At 39.3% G+C, this 5,087-nt stretch overlaps 1 pseudogene; it reads left to right on the top strand.

Annotated features, from left to right (window-relative positions):
* The first annotated feature begins 3,832 nt into the window (after positions 1–3,832).
* Positions 3,833–4,608, top strand: LOC110125952 (nicotinamide phosphoribosyltransferase pseudogene; annotated as a pseudogene).
* Positions 4,609–5,087: the final 479 nt, after the last annotated feature.

Raw genomic sequence — 5,087 nt, 5'->3', positions numbered from 1 at the left:
CTGGTTCAAAACTGGGAAAGGAGTGTCAAGGTTGTATATTGTCACCCTGCTTATTTCACTTATTTGAAGAGTACATCATGCAAAATGCCAAGCTGGATGAAGCTAAAGTGGAATCAAGATTGACAGGAGAAATATTAATAACCTCATATATGCTTATGACACCATCCTAATGGCAGAAAGTAAAAAGGAAGTAAAGAGGCTCTTGATGAGGGTTAAAGAGGAAAGTGAAAAGACTGGCTTAAAACTCAACATTCAAAAAATAAAGATCATGCCATCCAATCACATCACTTCATGGCAAATAGATGGAGAAACAATAGAAACAGTTACAGACTTTATTTCCTTGGGCTTCAAAATCACTGCAGATGGTGACTGCAGCCATGAAATTAAAAGACACTTGCTCCTTGGAAGAAAAGCTGCGACCAACCTAGACAGCATGTTAAAAATCAGAGACATTCCTTTGTCGACGAAGATCTGTCTAGTCAAAGCTGTGGTTTTTCCAGTAATCAGGTATGGATGTGAGAATTAGACCATAAAGAAAGCTGAGTGCTGAAGAATAGATGCTTTTGAACTGTGGTGTTGGAGAAGACTCTTGAAAATCCCTTGGACTGCAAGGAGTCCAACCAGTCAATCCTAAAGGAAACCAGTCCTGAATATTCATTGGAAGGACTGATGCTGAAGCTGAAACTCCAATACTTTGGCCACCTGACGCAAAGACCTTACTCATTGGAAAAGACCCTGATGCTGGGAAAGATTGAAGGTGGGAGGAGAAGAGGACAACAGAGGATGAGATGGTTGGATGGCATCACCAACTTGATGGCCATGAGTATGAGAAGGCTCCAGGAGTTGGTGATGGACAGGTAAGCCTGGCATGCTGCAGTCCATTGGGTCACGAAGAGTCGGACATGACTGAGGGACTGAACTGAACTCAGCTCAGTGAGTTCCCTTTTCCTAGGGAGGATAATTGACACTCAGAGAGCCTAAATAAGGAAATCATTCAAATGTACATGGTAAGTAAATAGCAAAGACAAAATTATACGTACAGATCCCTTGGCTACACAGTGATGATCCTAATCTATATACTATACTTTCTCGACATCCCTGACACATCTCAGAATTTTTCAAATTGTGCCTGATGCCATCTATATCAGGCTCACCTGGGAGTACATGCTAAAGCACAATTTCTACAGTCTTTTACTCACTTTCCAAATTAGAGTCTCCGGGAAAAAAAGAAAAAGTGAGTGAAAATGTTAGTCGCTCAGTTGTGTCCAACTCTTTGTGACCCCATGGACTGTAGCCCACTAGGCTCCTCTGTCTATGGAATTCTCTAGGCAAGAATACTGGAGTGGGTTGCCATTCCTTTCTCCAAAGGACCTTTCCCTACCCAAGATTGAACCAGTTCTCCCACATTGCAGGCAGATTCTTTACCATCTGAGCCACCAGGAAAGCAAGTCCCAAAGATCTACATTTTTAATTTACTCCGAAGATGACTTTTTAGAAAATGGTACTATTTGAGAACTGGTGTGGCTAATAGGTAGGCTTAATACAATAGAGAGACTGTGATGTCATAAATCAGGTGACCCGGGTTTTAATCCCACCCTGCAAAGAACAAGTTACTTTACCTTGTTGGTCTATGTAATCCCATTTGTAAAGGGATGGTATTAGATCAGATGCCCACTGTAACATTTTGTAAGTGTTTGAAATAGATCCCCACGATACCAGCAATATTAGTTCAGTAGGACTAATTGTTTACAGTGCTGGCTACTGTATTTCAAAGAGACTTTCACTCTGTGGAATAGAGTCAAAGTTGGCCAGCACCACAGCCAGTCAAGAGCATGTGGGTCCTTCCCTGGCTTTCAGCGCTCTTCTAGGTATAATTAAAGATGGGTGAGTGAGGGCTGCCATTCCAGACATGCCACGGTTGAAGCACAGAGGTAGATTCTTCTAACCAGCAGCGTATTTCATGGAAGACAAGTGATATTTTCTATTTGAGAAAGCAGGGACTTTTAGAACTGACAGCAACAGCTCCCTAATCTGTTTCAGCTAAGAGGTAATCATTTCCAGTCTCAGAAACCATTCCTGCAAATCCAACAGCACGCATTTCATTTGTGGCTCACACAACTGTACTGGCCTTTATAAGAGAAGTAAATAGGTCCTCAGTGGCTGCTTTGTATTGCCAATTAGCTAATCTGTTGGCAGAATCTTGCATCTGCATATGCAAATACACGTTTATCAACACACCGTAGTATACTGGGACACATTTCATTTTGCAGGCATTATTTTGGGAGCCTGGAAGAAAATGCGGTCTTTATTTTAATTTGTCGTGACTTGTCCAGTGTTTTCCATACCAACATGTTTACTAAACAGGTGTTTGATATGTAGGTCCCAAAATAAACAGCTAATGAATATTCAGGTATGATGAATGCAATCAGAAAAAGAGCCAAGAATAGACCATCAGAGTGCAGACTCCTACATCCCATCTGTAACCATTAGGATAACAGGACTACATTGCCACTAGTGAGGCACAGAGTCATTCATTTAACAAATAGCTATCAGTGCACATTATGTACGAGCTACTGAAATAAACAGCAGTTTTTAATTTCAAGGAGGAAAAATTACCTGAAAGTAGAGAACAATTGCTTAGCAGTATTTATTCAACAAATATTTATTGAGTACATACTTCATATGTGTGAGACACTGATACAGGCACTGAAGATTGAAGCAACAAATTTTTTTTTAAGTGCTAAAAATCATTTCCTTTGCAGAGTTTATGTTTGAGGAAGACAAAGATTAAATAAATATGAAATGTAGAGTATGACAGATGGTGATGAGTACTAAGAAAGGATGGAAGGAAGGATGGGACAAAGAAGAAAAGAGTGGTGCTGGTGAAAGGAGACTGAAGATCAGGAAAGTCCTACCAGGAAGATAAAAATTAGAATGTAGATTTGATAAAGATAAGAAAGTGAGTCATGGGGATGTCAGTGGGCACAGTGTTGTAGGCAAGGAAAATTGTTAAGTGCAATATGTTAGGTGTGTGTCCAGTAAATTCAAAGAATAGATGGGAGGCTTCTATGGCTAACATAGAATAAACTTTAAGAAAGGAGTCAGATAATAGCATGCCCAATCATGGAAGGTTTTATAAACCATAAGAAAAAGTCTTTGACTCTGAGTGAGATGGGAAGCCACAGGAATTTGAGCAGAAGGTGATATCACTGAACTTTTATTTTAAAAGAAAGACATTAGCCATTGAGCTGAAAGTAGACTAGAGCAGGACAGGGCAGAAGAAGGAAGTCCAGTGGGATGGGTGTTGCTATTAACAAGTCTATGAATGATGGAGGCATGGATTAGGGTAGCAGTGGTGAAGCTGGTGGGATATGGTTGGATTTTGGATGTTTGACATGAAGAGCTAATATGATTTCTTGGATCACCTAATTTTCATTTTGGAATACTATATAACTGTATGTAAAGCATAAATTTAACATCTACAAAATAATGTAAACACCAGGTATCCCCCACCCAAGTTAATAAACAGAACATTACCAGCACTCTAGACGTTCCATATAGTTAGCACACTGGAAGAAAGAATGGGTGTGCTAAGTAGAAGCAAGGGAAATATAAACGAGACCCAAATCAAACTTTGTTGTTGTTCAGTGATTCAGTTGTGTCCTACTTTTTGCGATGCCAGGGACTGCAGCATACCAAACTTCCCTGTCCTTCACTATTTCCCGGAGTTTGACTTATAAATCAAATTTATAAAGATGAAAATTAAGGTCTTAAATAAAAAATTCACTAGGTAGGATGAACAGTAGAATAGACATTGCAGAGCAAGAGAGGGATGAACTTTCCAGATGATGTCTTTAATGAAAAGGGATGGAACTACATCCTTGAGAAATATGATGGACATCTTCCAATAGAAGTAAAAACTTCCTGCAGACTCTGTCATTCTTAGAGGAAGTGTTCTCTTCACAGGAGAAAACACAGATTCAGAGTGTTACTAGCTAAAGAACTAGATTGAAATGATTCTTATTCAGTCCTGAAATCCAATCACAGTGGCTACAAATGCTAGAGAGCAGAAGAAAATTTGGGCCAAATATTTACTGTAAACTTCTGATAATCTAGAAGGTATGGTATATGAGTTATGTGACTTTGGCTACAGAAGAGTCTCTTTTTAAATGATTGCTGGCACTGGAGCTTCTGCTCACTTGGTTAATGTCAAAGGAATAGATGGAGTAGCAGGAATTGCTTTAATTAAAAATATCATGGAACAAAAGATCCTGTTCCAGGCTATTCTGTCTAGTGGTAGAACACAGGATCATAATAGCTTGAGGTGAAGATCATAAAAGGATGCTTTTGAACATAGAGAAATAGAGTTTTTATCAGTATCTAGATCTGTGGTCTGCAATAGCTATAACATTTATAACGTGTGAAAGAAAATAGTGGTTAAGAATCTAAGACATTTAACTGTACCGAAGTGCGTAGCAGCACCACTAACAATCATAACTGGTTCTTGAAATCTTCTTGACCCTGGTACTAAAGACTAGGATATTTTAGGTAGGAAGTTCCACTACTGAGAACTCAAAGAGCTGTAGGTTGCTTCCAACTTCATCTTAGAATTAGTCAATCTGTTGTTTTGTTGTTGTTCAGTCACTAAGTCATGTCCAGCTCTTTGCAACCCCATGAACTACAGCACGCCAGGCTTTTCTGACCCTCACTATCTCCCGGGGTTTTCTCAAACTCTTGTCCATTGGGTCAATGACGCCATCCAACCATCTCATCCTCTGTCATCCCCTTCTCTTCCTGCCCTCAATCTTTCCCAGCATCAGGGCCAATGGGATGGTAAAAATATAGTATCTTAAAAGAGACTGTGGAAGGTGAAATAAAGGAAGGTGAAGAAAAAAAACCAAAAAAAAATGGAGTATTGAAAATGCTTTCTTTGGTTTTGGTGGAAACTTTGCTACAGAAAATAGCAAGGTAAAAAACTTGAACTTTTATTTCAAGTATAGTCATTTTTAATTACTAGGGCTTGGGATTAATGTCTCTAAGGATCCAGTTGCTGATTCCAACAAACAACCCAGTAAGGCTGATTACTT

The sequence above is a fragment of the Odocoileus virginianus genome, chromosome 3 (assembly GCF_023699985.2).
Source record: "Odocoileus virginianus isolate 20LAN1187 ecotype Illinois chromosome 3, Ovbor_1.2, whole genome shotgun sequence".
In the NCBI taxonomy this organism is placed as follows: Eukaryota; Metazoa; Chordata; class Mammalia; order Artiodactyla; family Cervidae; genus Odocoileus; species Odocoileus virginianus.
This window is presented reverse-complemented; position numbering and strand designations above follow the sequence as displayed.